We start from the raw sequence: 13872 nt of genomic DNA on the forward strand, positions 1-13872 counted from the left end.
TAAGATCAACATAGCACCGTTGGCTCTAGATTTAACATTTTTTTTTTAAGTGTTGGGAGGGAATTCGAACTTGAATATATTATCAGATCGTGTATGCATTTATCATTAGACTATTTATTGGTATGCGACCCAAGATTTAACATGTTCTTTATAATTATATGTGTATGTCTAATCTCCTCCGTATGCATATTAATTGAGAGTTGCCCAAATACCAAAAAAGCAAGAGTTCAAATTCTACTATAGCCCTTATAATTATTTCAATAGCATAAAGTCTATTTATAGCCCCTAAAGATTTACCCTTAATCATGGAAGTCGATCATTTATATATATATTTTTCCCTCCTTAATTATTGTCTTGGATATACACCATAGGAATTTCTCTATTGTTTGAAAATAAGAGTTTGTATCTTTTTTAATATATTTAATATAATAAGTATTTGTCGGTGAAGTGGTTCACATCATAAGATATATATTTGAGTTCGAAAATAAGTCGCTAATTGTGACTTTTTTTTCAACTTATCAAATGGAAATCGATTGTTTACCAATTATTTAAATCCAAACTTAGTCAATTCTCAAGGCTTGTTTACGTGTGTATTTCATTATTTTGTGTAGATTTGCTAAAAACATATGGGCAAAAATGTATGACTTCAAAAATCAAAGAAGCAAGTTGCCTGACTTCATTGATCATCTTACTAATTATTTTAGGACATAAGGTTTCTCTATGTTTGACTGGTTTTCGAAACTCAATGGAATGGAAATAGAATTCATAATTGGAGTCATATTTCAATTTTATTTTTTTTAAATAATTAGAGTCTATTCGATAAATTTAGCTGTTTGGATAGCTATTAATTTTTAATAAAGAAAGTTATCATAACATCTAAAAGCTATTTCAAAGTCTAACTTTTTAAATAACTTTTGGCATTTTGACTAAAAACTATTTAAAAAGCTATTACCGAACCTAATTTAACTGATCTTGAAGATATAATTAAAAGCAAATATTATCTTCACTTAATTATTAGTTTCAAGTGGTTCTTTTTCGTAAAATTTTAAACTTTTCTTTATATATATATATTACACTTTATGTCCATTATTTGAGCAAATCTAACATTGTATGTTAATACAAATGCATATTTAAAAAAAAAAAAAAAAAAATCTTATAAAGCAAATAGAATGATAACGTTGGCAATGGAAAAAGGTCCGGCAGACTTATAGAAATCAAGCCTAATGTCTTTGACTCGGAAAGTCAAGACCCACATTACCACTTTAGACTTTAGAGTTGCAAACTGTACAGTTTTTTATACATATACCTATATATGAATCTGGAATGAAATTAATTTTATATTTAAAAAGTAATAGCAGAAAAATTAAATAATTTCTTAATATTTTTTCCTTGACTATAATTATTACCTCAGACTAAATAATAAAAATTATATGAATTATTTATTTTCATAAAGAAAAAAAAAAATACTACTAAAGATAATACATGTCGGGTAGTGAAATAGCATTATTAAAAAAAGTTGTTAGATGAGTAAGTCCATTGATAGACAGATACAAAGTTAAAAAGAAAAAGAAAATAATACGAAAATGTTTAGAGATTCTTTGTTGGTTGGAGGAAGTATGAGACCAAGAAATGAAGAAGATTCATTGATTCTTGGAGATGCAGAATCTTTTTTTGATTCCTTTATAACTATCATCATCATCATCACATGATTGTCCAGCTGTTTCTTTTTAATTGACTTATCTTGCCATCTTTTTACACAATTAATGAACTAATAAATCTGAACCAGAAAAACAATATATATATATTTTTTAGTGATACTTTTATTTATATCTCAAATATGAAGTCCCATGGCCTCCAATAATACAACACTTTTAATCAAATGAGGCAAAGAATTAATGGTATTATATATATATATATATATATATATATATATATATATTACATTGGCAAATAAAATTAAATTTTATACCTATAATTCAAAATAATAGAATTTAGCAATATTATAGAACGGAGAGTAGGTATATATTATTCTGGGCAATATTCCAATCATGATATAATGATTTGTATTAAATTAAAACAAGGGTTAGCTAACAAGTTTTAAACATAAAATAAATAAATAACGTTTTTCTTTTACAACCTCAAATTAATAAATATTTTTCCTTTAGAAATAATATAAGATAATTAAATACTGTTTGATGATGAAATGATAATAGACTTAAGAAGTCAATAGTGGTGCTCAAACTTAATTATGTTCACACATTGAGGATAAATGCTACACTTTGAGGACTCTGTTTTCTCCAATTTGGACTTATTAAGGTCACATCATACACACCTTATTATAATAGTTATTTGATTTATTATCCAAATAATATTATAGACCGTATAATAAGAAGAAATGTAATACTTCTTTTAACTCGCTAAATTAATTTTTGAACCGAAAGAATTTGAATTCAAGATTTTTTATTTTTCACAATAGTAAAAAAACTAACTAAATCACACCTGATTTACACACCTGATTATGATAATCCCATTTTATTTTCGTCACACTATTGATAAAGGAAGAATCATAAATGATTAAATTAGAAAAAATTATATAATGAAACCATGATTCCATGTAGAATGACAAATCAATAGTATATAAACAAAGGTGTGCTTTGAATTTAAAGCTATATATTGCCAAGTCGAATATGTACTTATACTATTAATTATTATTGACAGTGATTTTTTGCAAGTGTATGAAATCGCAACAAGTAATATAGAATGAGTAGAGTATCGTTTCCACGAGAAATGTATACCAAATACCAAAATTATATTAACATACTATTATTTAAACGGCAATAAAGAGAATTATTTTAAAAAATTAACTTCAACAGATAACTAACGTTTTTCTTTTACAACTTCAAATTAATAAATATTTTTCCTTTAGAAATAATATAAGATAATTAAATATGTTTGATGATGAAATGATAAGACTTAAGAAGTCAACAGTGATGCTCAAACTTAATTATGTTCACACATTGCGGATAAACGCAACGCTTTGAGGACTCTGTTTTCTCCATTTTGGACTTATTAAGGTCACATCATACACACCTTATTATAATAGTTATTTGATTTATTATCCAATTAATATTATAGACTGTGTAATAAGAAGATACGTAATACTTCTTTTAACTCATCAAATTAATTTTTGAATTGAAAGAATTCGAATTCAAAATTTTTTATTTTTCACAATAGTAAAAAAACTAACTAAATCACACCTAATTATGATAATCCCATTTTATTTTCTTCACACTATTGATAAAGAAGGAATCCTAAATGAGTAAATTAGAAAAAATTATATAACGAAACCATGATTCCATGTAAAATGACAAATCAATAGTATATAAACAAAGGTGTGCTTTGAATTTAAAGGTATATCTTGCCAAGTCGAATATGCACTTATACCATTAATTATTATTGACAGTGATTTTTCTCGCAAGTGTACGAAATCGCAACAATTAATATAGAATGAGTAGAATATCGTTTCCACGATGATTGTATATCAAATACCAAAATTATGTTAACCTACTATTATTTAAACGGCAATAAAGGAAATTATTTTAAGAAATTAACTTCAACAAATAAAAGAGAATGAAAGGAAATAAAACAAGGCAATTTTTGATAAAAAGAAATCAATCATTAACATCTATTTTGACTTCATTTAATTCTATCCAATTTATTCTACTAGTTTCAATTTATTCTACTAGTTGATAATCAATTTTAATTGTTCAACTAGGGTAAACAACCCTAAAATCACTAACAAGCTCTTTCGATGTATTGTTAGTTATTTTAACCCGGTCTAGTTACCTATCTTCCAATAGCGCAATCAAACATGAATTAAATCATTAAGTTTTATGGTTTGTTTCGTGAATTCATAACCTAAGGTCATTAATTTATGAAAACCTCCAATGAGTCAAACCATATAGCTTCCGCATTAAGTTATTATTCTCATGCAATTTATTACATTTTTCATATCAAAAACCCTTCTCCCAATAGTGATTAACGAAATAAATCAATCTAGGGGAAAAACTTTGCCCGGAAGTATTAAGTTCAATAACAAATTATACTTTTAACAAAGAAAAGCAAATCTAATATTATAAAGTGGAAAAAAAATTAAACTAAATCAAATCCCTAGTATGAGAATTTAGTTTGACATAGTAATTAAATAAAACTCAATTAAACTTGAAAATAATTCCATAATCAATGTGAATGATGAAAAGTAAAAACAAGATTAAGAGTTTAGAGATAAAATCTACTCAACAAAAAATTCTGGGGGGCTTCCTTGAATCTTGACACAAATCTTGATCACTTGAAGTTTTAGAGAGAGACAAAACAATAAAACAAAAGATGGTATAAGTATATACAATGAATGGTTCCCCTTCGAATGGATAGTCTCTTTCTATAGGCTTTCTGGAATATCTTCGTGTTCGTTTAGGAAAGTGAATTTTTATTGAGTTTAGGCTTTGTATTTCTTCCCAATTAGTACTCTCACAGCGCCTAGATAGGAAATAAGCTGGTTTCCTATAAAAATCCTACAAAATTCTTAACATCAAGTGAAATATGATTTAAGGAAATTTTACATAAAAACATGAATAAAACTAAATAAAAACTAATTAAAGTAATTAAAAAATGCTAAAAATTCTAATAAAAACTATATTAAAAATACTATAAAAATAACACCTATCAATTATTATTATTGTTATTATTATTAGTTGCTAAATCAACTCAAACACAATTACAAAAGAGAAGTAAAACACATTCAATCAAAATCTTATTAGGAAATGAAAAGAGAAACCAAAAACAATGTTATTAACTACGCATGGCCTTGATAAGAATTTTGGGAGAAACAAAACTTGGAACAAAAGTGACAATTCGATATGTATCTTCACAAATCCACAATTCTTTATTTTTTGTAACAACCAATGGATTTGGAATAGATAATCCATCTCTTATCTGCAATGGAATGCTCCCAACTTTACACCAAGTTTGCTCAAACTTGTAATTCTTCATTACCCATATCTCACAGGAACCATCTGCTACCTCATGAAGTACTGCTAACCAATTATCCAATACTCTCAAGCATAAGCTCTGCTGCTTCTGCTCTATCCATCGGCATTGCTTATTTATTGTTGAGGGTAGCTCTATCAATTGAAGTTGCTCACTGCTTATATTAAAAGCAATAATGCATATTTTCTTCTCTCCATAATAAGAAGTGCTCTTGGCAAAACAATGAAGGTAACCTTCAAAAGGGATCATCATGTCTTGTTCCATCAATTCCATCATAACATGATAAAAAAGAGGAATATATTTTATGTTTCTCCATTCTTCATCACATCCTAAGCTGTAAATCTCAAACTTCCACGTTACGAGCGGGTCATCTGATGTATATAATACCTTGTGTAACTTGTATTACCTTGTACTGATTAGTTTCTGGACAAAATCCAAATCCGTAAATCTTTTTTTCCCCCATTGTTGTGGGCTTCGGAAGAACAACACTTTCTTTTATAATCGGATTCCATATGTATATATAATTGCAATTTTCATGCGAGAAACACACCAACCCATTGCACGAACCCGCAAAATATAATTGATAAATATCTAAGGGTTCCCCCATGTTAAGCATGAGAGATTGACCATTTATACCAGTGCCATCAAGCCATTGAAGCAAGTAGAAATCCCCACAATCATAATTAGTAAAAGGATCATAACCATAATTGTTTTTGCTGCGATTGATAATAAAAAGCATAGGGTTGTCAGAGATGTTGGATTTAATTTTCTATTGTGGGCTTAATATGTAAAATTAAATATGTACAGCAGTCCAATTGTAAAGTCAATTTTAAATGTGGTCTTGATTGTGAATAATTGACTATTGAGGTATCAACTAATTATAGATATTAAGTGTAGAGACCATTATATAATTCCTATTACGTTAAAGGACCGAAATAGGAATTGTACTAACCCTACAGGTATATAAAGGTCGTGGTCCCCAGAGGAGTTGAATACGATTCAGTTTTACGTTCCTTTCGTATTGCTTCCGCTAAGTCGATTCTTCAATTCTCTGGAAGGCTGCAAACCTAATTCTATACATCAAGATCGACAAACAACGATGTCAGGTACGCAACCTTTTTCTTATTCAATCTATTTTGTTGAATCTAGTGATTTGCACGATCTAGGTTATTGTGGAATTATTTGAGATTAATTCTTAACAAGTGGTATCAGAGCCTTGTGCATAATTGCTAGATTTTAGATTGATTTTCGTATGTTTTTTTATTTGTTTACCCTACTGTTTACGGATTGAGGGTTTTGTTTAATAAAAAAAAAATTTTTTTTTCTCACTGTTCTTCGGATTCCCCAAGAACAGGTAAGAGGTTTTGAACAAACGCCATTGACGATTAATTGTTCGTTTGATATTTTATATATATATATATATATATATATATATATATATATATATATATATATATATATATATATATATATATATATATATATATATATTTTTTTTCTTCTGGCCGGATTTTGTTTAAAAAAAAAAAAAAAAAATTCAGATCGTTTTTTGGTTGGCGGCGGACCTGTTATCGTTTTTGTTTTTAGGGTTAGGGATGGCAAATTACAGTTAGGTCCCTGGAAAATTTCGGTTTAGGCCCTTAAGTTTCTGTAATTTCGGTTTAGGCTCCTAAGTTTCTGTAACTTCAGATTAGGCCCCTTAATTTTCTGTAACTTCAGATTAGGCCCCTAATTTCCTGTTTTCTTTCGTCTAGACCCATGGATATATATTTAATTAAATTAGATCCCGAACTTTATTTATTCAAATTTATTTAGTCCAATTTTATAACTTAGTCTCTAATTTAGTGACTTAAAGACTAGATTATAATTTTTTTTTTGACTAAATAATTTTAGATTATTAAATATTTAGACAATCAATTCATTTAATTGCAATTGTTTTGTTTTAATTACAATTAAATGATTTAATTTGTCGACTTGAGATTAAATTTTGGAGTGATTAAGTCCCTATTGTGTTTGATATTTGTTAAAATAAATTGATTTGATCAATAAGTCACCAAAGTGACCTCTATTGCTTGAATTGATTTATTTTAGAATATTAGACATGTGTATTAGAATTCGTTGCGGATAGTTAATCGGCCCAAAGGAAGGTTGCTATCTGGCTGAGTTTTGAATACATGTTTGGCAATAAATATGTGATAATTGTTTGATTATTTTCCATGACAATGATATATCGGCCCAAAGGAAGATTTATTATTTGTCAGGACTATGTTATCAATATTTGATTGCTGCATTGAGATACTAATTACAAGTTAATGTTTTACATCCAAAGATGAGAATATTAATGTTGTGTCTGTATCTTATTTCCATTTTTTAATCTCTACTTATGTGAATTGTTTCATTTGTGGATTGTGAGCTTATACTTATCTATTTGTTTATTTTCTCTAATGTCAGCTAACATGTCATTTAATCCTGATTGTGTCCCTAAACTTGAGGGATCAAATTTTGAGTCTTGGAAATCAGATATTATAATCTTTCTGGGCTGTATGGATTTGGATCTTGCATTCAGGATGGACGAACCTGCTCCTCTTACTGATACGAGCACTGATGTTCAAAGGGTTCAGTATGAGAAGTGGGAGCGTTCTAATCGCTTAGGTCTAATGATCATGCAGAAAGGAGTCCCAGAACATGTTCGAGACTCTGTCTCAGCTGAAAAGAACAATGCTCAAAACTATCTTGCCGAGCTGGAGAGGGCTTATGTCAAGAATGACAAAGCCGAAGTGGGAACACTTTTAGGAAAATTAACCTCCATGAAGTTTGCTGGCAATGGTGGTGTTCGGGAGCATATTCTTAGCATGTCTCAGATTGCAAAGAGACTGAAGGCGCTGGGTATGGCTTTACCAGAGACCTTTTAGTCCATTTGGTTATGAATTCTCTTCCTTCTCAGTATGGACAAATTAGGACTTCCTATAATTGTCAGCCGAATAAATGGACTCTTAACGAGCTCATTTCTCATTGTGTTGATGAGGAGGAAAAGATGAATTCTAACAAAAGAGAGAGTGCTCATTTTGTTTCTTCAGCTGGGAAGGGCAAGAACAAGAAAAGAAAGAGGCCTTCTGCAAAGCCTGTTGAAAAGGCTATTGAGAAACCTGCTGCTGCTACTGCTGTAGATCCAGTACAAAAGAAGCCTTATGTGCCAAAATGCTTCTTTTGTGGAAAGACGGATCACTTGAGAAAGGACTGTCCTAAATTTGCTATTTGGCTTGCAAAGAAGGGTAAGTACCTTGTTTTAGTCTGTTGTGAAGTTAATTTAACTTCAGCTCCTAAAAACACTTATTGGATGGACTCTGGTGCTACCGCTCATATAAGTGTTTCATTGCAGGGCTGCCTCAACTACAGAAAGCCAACTGACGGTGAAAGATACGTCTATGTGGGAAATGGCGATCTGGTTGAAGTAGAGGCAATTGGACATTTTAGATTATGTTTAAGTACTGGCTATTTTTTGGATCTTATAGATACTTTTGTTATTCCCTCTTTTAGAAGGAATTTGATTTCTGTTTCCTTTTTGGACAAATCTGGTTTTCATTGTTCTTTTGGAGACAGTATATTCACTTTATCTATGAATTCAAAAGTTTTGGGTACTGGTTGCTTGAATGAATGTGATAATCTATATATGTTAGACATTGATACTAGTTATCATGAATCCCTGCATGTTACTACAAGAGGTACCAAAAGAAAGTTGAATATTGATAACTCAGCTGTACTTTGGCATAGACGTTTGGGTCATGTATCCAAATCAAGAATTGAGCGTCTTGTTTCTGATGGTATCTTAGATACACTTGATTACACAGGTTTGGATTCTTGTATTGAGTGTATTAAAGGAAAACAGACTAAACAAAAGAGACTAGGTGTCATTCGGTCATCCAATGTTTTAGAACTGATTCATACAGATATTTGCGGTCCATTCCATATTGCAGCTAGAAATGGCCAAAGATATTTTATATCATTCATTGATGACTATTCTCGTTATGGTTACTTATATCTCATTCATGAAAAATCTGAGTCTTTGGACGTGTTCAAATCTTATAAAGCCGAAGTTGAAAATCAACTAGGAAAGAAGATTAAATCTGTTCGATCTGACCGTGGTGGTGAATATTATGGTAAATATGACGGTTCAGGCGAACAACGTCCAGGACCTTTTGCGCTTTTCCTACAGGAATGTGGAATTGTCCCTCAATATACAATGCCTGGTACACCCAGCATGAATGGTGTATCTGAGAGACGTAATAGGACTCTTATGGATATGGTAAGGAGTATGATTAGTCATTCTACTTTACCAGAGTCTCTGTGGGGTGAAGCGTTAAAGACAGCAGCTTATCTTCTCAATAGGATTCCATCTAAAGCAGTTGCTAAAACACCTTATGAACTTTGGACTGGACGTAAGCCTAGTCTAAAGCATCTTCATGTTTGGGGATGTCCAGCTGAAGCAAGGCCTTACAAGCCGAATGAAACAAAACTGGACTCCAAAACTATCAGCAGCTACTTTGTTGGATATTCTGAGCGGTCTAGGGGTTACAAGTTTTATAATCCTACTTCCAGAACTTTTTTTGAAACGAGAATTGCAACATTTTTTGAGGATGTTGATTTTGGAGGGAGAAATAAAGAAAGAAACATTGTCTTTGAAGAGGAACCAAGTAAGGATGATTCGGTTCTCATTCCTTTTGTTGTTTCTGATAGCGTACAGACTCCAGTTGCTCCTGTAGCTATTCAAGATCCAATTCAAGACAATGCTATTCTTCCTCAAGAACAAATTCAACAACCTCAAGAATTAGAGCCTGTTCAAATGCCTTTGAGGAGATCTACTAGGGAGAGAAGAAGTGCTATTCCAGATGATTATATAGTGTTTCTTCAGGAACATGAGGATACTGTAGACATGATAGATGATGATCCAGTTAGTTTCTATCATGCCATGCAGAGTTCTGACTCTCATAAGTGGATTGAGGCAATGAACGAAGAGTATAAGTCTATGCAAGACAATCAAGTTTGGGATCTTGTTCAATTACCTGAAGGAAAGAAACCCATTGGTTGCAAATGGATATTTAAAACCAAAAGGGATTCTCAAGGTAATGTGGAAAGATATAAAGCACGTCTTGTAGCAAAAGGCTTTACTCAAAAGGAAGGGATTGACTATAAAGAAACCTTCTCTCCAGTTTCTTCGAAGGATTCTTTTAGGACAATCATGGCCTTAGTTGCAAATCTTGATCTTGAGCTTCATCAAATGGATGTTAAGACTGCGTTTCTCAATGGCGACATTGATGAAACAATATATATGGTGCAACCAGAAAATTTTGTAATTGGAGATCCAAAACATCTGGTATGCAAATTAAAGAAATCCATTTATGGACTCAAGCAAGCTTCTCGTCAATGGTACTTTAAGTTCAACCAAGTAATTGTCTCGTTTGGCTTTGAGGCAAATGCTGTTGAAAATTGTGTGTACCATAAGTTCAGTGGGAGTAGGTTTATCTTTTTGGTCTTATATGTGGATGACATACTTCTTGCTACTAATTGTAAAGTCTTGCTGCATGAAACCAAAGTTTTTCTTTCAAAGCATTTTGAGATGAAAGATTTAGGTGAAGCTTCTTTTGTTTTAGGGATTCAGATACATCGAGACCGTTCTCGAGGTATTCTTGGATTATCACAAAAGAGCTATATTGATAAAGTGCTCAAGAGATTTAGTATGCAGAATTCTAGACCATTGGATACCCCTTTTGCAAAAGGTGATAAATTTAGTAATCAACAATGTCCAAAGAGTGAACTTGAAATTCAGGAAATGCAAAAGGTTCCTTATGCGTCAGCTGTAGGAAGTCTTATGTATGTTCAAGTTTGTACTCGTCCAGACATTTCTTTTATAGTTGGCATGTTAGGTAGATATCTCAGCAATCCAGGAATGGATCATTGGAAAGCAGCCAAAAGAGTCATGAGATATCTTCAGAGGACTAAGGGACATATGCTCACATATAGGAGATCAGATCAGCTTGAGATCATTGGGTATACTGATTCTGATTTTGCTGGATGCCAAGACAGTAGAAAATCCACATCTGGCTACGTTTTTCTATTGGCTGGCGGTGCTATTTCTTGGAAGAGTGTGAAACAAACTCTAGTAGCAACCTCCACCATGGAAGCTGAATTTGTAGCATCTTATGAGGCATCCAATCAAGCTATTTGGCTGAGAAACCTTGTCACTGGGCTGCGTGTAGTAGGTGGAATAGAAAGACCAATGAAGTTGTATTGTGACAGCAGGTCAGCCGTTTTATTCTCCAACAACAACAGGAGCTCTTCTCGATCAAAACACATTGAGATTAAGTTCTTGGCTGTGAAGGAGAGGGTACAGAGTGGACAGATATCCTTAGAGCATATTGGAACAAACTCTATGATTGCGGATCCGCTTACAAAGGCAGTGATACCAAAAGTTTTCCATGAGCACACCGCTCATATGGGTATCGTTTTGTTTGAGACTGTCTAGTTTTAGTGGGAGTTTGCTCTTTATGTTTGCATTATGTTTTTTGAATGCTCTATTTTGTTTTGGATATGTTTTATTATGAAATTTTGTTGAGTACTCATTTTGGTTGATGGTTACACTCTGTATTACTATTATTGTTTTGCTTGATCTCACTTTTGTTGGTGACCAGTTGGAAACAGACATGATGATCACATTGCATGTAGTTTTCATGCTACACTTCTATAATGAATCTATGTCATTTAGGGATATTGGTAATGTAGTTGATGATGAACTTAGTCATGAGATATATGGCGAATGTTTCTTCAGCTCTTTATCAATATAACTAATGGACGAGATTGTTTTTGGATACCTTGTATGACTGCGTTTGTTGAGCTCATTTTGGTGTATGTATTTTATTTAACATATGTTCGCCCAAGTGGGAGATTGTTGGATTTAATTTTCTATTGTGGGCTTAATATGTAAAATTAAATATGTACAGCAGTCCAATTGTAAAGTCAATTTTAAATGTGGTCTTGATTGTGAATAATTGACTATTGAGGTATCAACTAATTATAGATATTAAGTGTAGAGACCATTATATAATTCCTATTACGTTAAAGGACCGAAATAGGAATTGTACTAACCCTACAGGTATATAAAGGTCGTGGTCCCCAGAGGAGTTGAATACGATTCAGTTTTACGTTCCTTTCGTATTGCTTCCGCTAAATCGATTCTTCAATTCTCTGGAAGGCTGCAAACCTAATTCTATACATCAAGATCGACAAACAACGATGTCAGGTACGCAACCTTTTTCTTATTCAATCTATTTTGTTGAATCTAGTGATTTGCACGATCTAGGTTATTGTGGAATTATTTGAGATTAATTATTAACAAGAGAACCTTGAAAGAAGCCTATCAGAGAAATTAGGTTGGTCAAGTATTTGATTGCGCCAATTTCTGCAAACCCATATGCAATCCATGATGGCGTCGATGGGTAGCTTTAAAAGTATTAAGTGCACTATCTCGAATGGAAAATCTAACAAATCTCTATTCTCTTGAATTGCTTTCTGTTTCTTGCTGCTTGTAGAGGTTGCCATGCCTGTGACAGTCTGATGCGCAGAGAGAGATACGTAGATTGCAAATTTGCAATGTGAAAGGGAAAAGCGGGGTTTCTACTGTATATATATATATATATATATATGTTTCTTGCTTCTTAAGGTATAGTTATTCTCCTTATGCGACTGGGAGGTTTAAATTAATTTACTAAATTAAAAGGAAATTTTATGTAGTTTTTTTTATGTACAAAGTAAACAGATTAAGTTGTATAATTAAGATTTTTGAGTGAATTATAAATAATTAATTAGTGTCAATAAGGTGGTGGTTTGGTTTGGTGAGTCAAGGGGAGGGCTGCTCCTATTGTGTAGCCCGCAGTGTTATTTCGGTTATAAAAATCTCTAATGAATTAAAAAAAGAATTAATTAGTAAATAAGGTAGTAATAAATTGAACTTTAATGGAGAGATATATTCATTAATTTGTAATTAATTATCTTCTCTAGCCCACTTCGACTTTATTCACATTAACAGGTTCAAAAACTCATTTGCAAATTATTTGGCTAAGAAAAACGTTGATGAGGAAAATACCATTTTAGCTTGGCTTTAACTCTGTAATAGCTTGGATTGTTCTTGTTTCTGCTGCATTTTGTCGATCTCTTTTCATATATCATGAAAAGTAGATTGAGGTTGAATCTTTAATCTTAGGCCACATGCTTTGGCTTTTTACTTTATGTCCTGTTTTTGTATAGTTCTTGTAAGGTGTAGGTTTTTTTTCTGTGCACTCCAAGTTTAGGTTCAATGGGTGTAAGGAGGAAACCTGATGGCTCGGGTGTAACTCTTGGTGTTTTGATTGAACTCGCATTTTTACTCTTACGAGGGTTGATATCGCTTACCACCCTAATAAATATATCATGTTGATAAAGCAATAACCTTTTATATAATAATAAAATTATTAAATTGCTATAGTTTTGATAACAAAGTGTAATATCCTTATTTCGTGTGTTTTCTCTTAAAAAAAAGTATTAGATCTTATAAATCTAATCCTTTTAATAATTTTTATCAAAGAATGTTTAAAGTTTAGGCATTTTTTTTTATAATTTCAAAAAATTACCTTTTAAAAATAAGATTTACTTAACTTGTTAATTATTTATGCAATATTGACTATTTTTCGGTATCAGAAAATGATATTTTGTGATTTTAACTCTTTAAGTACATTTTCTCTTTATTTTTAACCTATGCGAAAATTAACTATATTATCTCTCTTCTTTTTTTCCTAC

This window comes from Jatropha curcas, chromosome 6 (genome assembly GCF_041381405.1).
Source record: "Jatropha curcas cultivar XTBG-Jc1 chromosome 6, XTBG_Jcur_1.0, whole genome shotgun sequence".
NCBI classification, from domain to species: domain Eukaryota; kingdom Viridiplantae; phylum Streptophyta; class Magnoliopsida; order Malpighiales; family Euphorbiaceae; genus Jatropha; species Jatropha curcas.